Below are 3,598 nucleotides of genomic sequence, written 5' to 3'. Positions count from 1 at the left end.
TATGATATCTTCTTCTAGTATTAGAAACTTTAAAAAGTATATTTCCATTTTCTGTTGACTTAAAAAAAAAGAGGTTTGTACCTATGTTATTTGCTGATTATTTCTTGCCTATGTCTTGTAATATGAGAAACTACTTTGGCAATAACAACACACAATGTACCAAAAAAAAAATCACTTCATGGAAAGATATAGTATTGAAGGACATTAGGGAGTTTTGAGAAGAGGAAGGAAAATACCATGGCTAATTAATCTGAGAAAATAAATGGTTAAATAATGGTAGGTAAGTATTTCTGCAATATTACTACTACTCACCATTGGGAGAGGGATTTTGAAATACTTTCAAATTTAGTAATTGACCAAGAAGTCCATCCTTAAAACATTGCCAGAGACAAATAAAGTTAGGAAAATGTAGGCAACTCTGTTGTGAGTCATATGACAACATTTAGTTATTCCCGCTCCAGGAAAATGAGGATATGTTGATTGAAACAGAAGAGAGGTAGAAACATGAGGTAGAGTAGGTAGAGTATTGTAGGAATTCATGTAAGAATGAGAAGGACAACAAAAGAGAAATAGGGCGAAAAACTCTGGGGAAATTTAAAAACAAATAACGGCTTGATTTATGAAACTAGATATGAAGGTTTCCAAAACTTTTACTGTGCCAGGCCCTTGATGAAACTCTCAAGTAACCTGCCATTTCTCAGAAAATCGTTAGAAGTCTGTAATGCACACACACTGTGTTACTTTATCATCCTTCATCTTGTCAGTGGCCACTCTGCTTCACCTCTTTTCCCTCTATTGCTTCTGGTCCTGTTCTCATGTAGCATTCCCGTCCATGTATCCCGGGGTTAAGAACTTTTGCACCCACTGTTGCCCATCCAGAAGCTTTCTTTTCCAATTTCAAAGCCAGGTAAGTCCATCTCATTCTTTAGATTTTGCTCAAATTTCTCTTCCTCTGAAATGCCTTCCCTCATCTCTCTTAGCAGCTGAGTTTTCTATACAAAGCTCTCAACATAGCTGGATTATCACCTTTTCATAGCCGTTTCATTTTTCACTATTTGTATAATATCGGCTACATCACCTGGAGCAAAACCTCCAGGAAGACAAGGAGGGTTGCAACCTTATTCTTAATACAGAGAAAAACAGCTGGCACGCAAAAAGCTCTAGATTGTATATTCAATAAAATATTAATGACAAATAAATGGAAAAAGTTACAGAGATTTCCAGGACTCAGGGTGAAGGGCATGCAGCTTATGTTTAATAAAGAAGGCATGCTTACTTATGTCTTTGGACATTGTAGTTTTGATATGCCTCAGCACAGAATACAAGCCTAGAGAGCAGAAAAGTGGTCTGAGCTGGCAATGGGCACTGCAAATCCCTCACTGTAGTTAATTAAATAATCTAAGGAAAAATGTACTTCATAAAATGAAAAGTCCAGAAATGGCACCCTGAGAAAAACGACTGCATGGTGAGGCATGGAAGAGACAGCTGGCACAAAGGCAGTTGAGGAAAGGAAGAAATGAAAGGCTAATTTTAAATAAGGAGAATAAATTACAAAGCAGATGCAACTTCATCAGTGGATGTGGGCTTGTTCCAAATTTAACCAAACTCACTCACAAGTTGCATATTTTGAAGATTATACAGTGAAAACCAAATTGTACCAACGAGAAGGATGTTTTTCTTAGTTGTATTTAAGACTCTAGTACTTAGACCGTTAAAAAAAAAAAGACAGAAAAATTCAGATCACTTCTCAGTCTAAGGGCTTCCTCCTCGTTAGGAATGGCGAGTCCTGCTTCTGGAGCCAGCCAGGTTGCAGGGAAGTTGGGTTAGGAGCGGAAGCCTCTTTTACATTCTACTCATGTGGCTCGGGTGATTCCTACTCCTCCGGGCTCCGTATTTCTATGGAGGTAATAATAACTATTTTCCAGATTTCTTTCATTTAAGTAATGGAGGTATTTGTATTGCCTATCTACTATAGTTTTTATGGAAACTAAATCTACTTTAACCCTTTGACCATTTTGGAGGGTAAAACTGCTGACCTAATCTCTCCTAACAGTATCCTCCTGAAAACAGTTTTAGGTACTGCTTGACAGAAAAAGCTAAAAGGAGTGCATTTAAAAATAATTCCACAGCTTTAGCAAAATCTGTGTGAAAAGGCCAACATAATTCAGAAATCCATTTCATAAGTTGCTTCATCTGCAAGTGTATAAACAAGTGCTACAAACAAAATCCAAGTTAAAATTATATGATAGATATTTAATTCCCAGTGGATGCGCTCAAATATTCTGAGGAATTGTCCTAATCCAACCCTTTTTAAATAACACCTAATAATGTTGGCAAACAGCTAGGAAATAAACAGCAAGTGATGGAAGATGTATGTAATTCCACTTCACTTTACAGAATTTCTAGAGTAGAGAGTTCCATCCGGTTCAGAATCATCCGAACTGCACTCTGTCCTCACTAATAGACAATTTCCAGGAGGTTTTTAAAATAGTTTGCTTCAAAACCATTCTTGATGAGAGTAGAATTTGGGAAACCGATTCCCTTTAAGTGGGCGAGCTCACAGAGTCCCCATAGACGCAAAGGGGACCGCGGTCCCTCAGATGACCTATCGCTGCCTTTCCTTGAGGCCATTCGGCCTCCAGCTAGAGCGCTGTCCATGCAGCCGTTTGACCTTTCTAATATTTAGCTGCTGTTTTCATGCGTAACGTTTTAAAACTTGATTTATTAAAATGTGGTTTATAGCCAGGTAAAGTGTGGCAGACCCATAATTTCAGTAACTGGGAGCCTGGTAGAAAGATCACTGTGAATTCAAGGCCTGGCTAGGTTACATAATCAGTTCAAGGCCAGCTTGTATTAAATAATAATACACTGTTTCAGGCAAAAGCCAAAACAGCACCTCCCAAATGATGCTATGTAATCTCATAATTCTTTAAAGATACTGTATAAAGATTGACTCAAAACTTAAAATTGTTTTCCTTACACATCTTCCGTCATAAATGAAATGATTTTGAAAATTAAGTATCACATCATCTAAAAAATGTAGAAAACATTTAAACTGTCTTACATTTCATTTCCAAGTTTAGATAAAACCTAAAGAATTTCTAAATGTATTTTTCTAAAAATATGAATCAGAAAGAATATAATAATGAGAAGGAAATTATGTATCAAGTAAATCTACAGCTTTTAAATTTTAATGAAGTGCTAACATTTTATTGAACATAAATCTTTAAATTCTATAAATTCTTGAAGAGAAATTTTAACAAAAGTTATGCTCTTTGCCAACAATGAAAAACACAACCTAGAGGAGAGAATTTATTTTTTCACAGTTCATACCGAGGTATTTTCTCATAAAGTAAGAGTGCAATTTCTCTATGTAACTTGATTAATAATTTTAGACAAAATTATTAATTCAGAATTTGATCATGAATTATCTGAAAGAACTATTTTCATTGTTTTATTGTTCAGAATAAATATTTATTTGAGTGTTATAAAAATTGTACACAAAAATCTATTAAAACATTTTATATGGCTTTTCATTGTATAATATGGCAACATTTTAGAGTTTACTTAATTAAAATATGATAGAGGTGGGGAGATA

Source organism: Octodon degus, unplaced genomic scaffold, assembly GCF_000260255.1.
Source record: "Octodon degus isolate 3935 unplaced genomic scaffold, OctDeg1.0 scaffold00180, whole genome shotgun sequence".
NCBI lineage: Eukaryota > Metazoa > Chordata > Mammalia > Rodentia > Octodontidae > Octodon > Octodon degus.
This window is presented reverse-complemented; position numbering follows the sequence as displayed.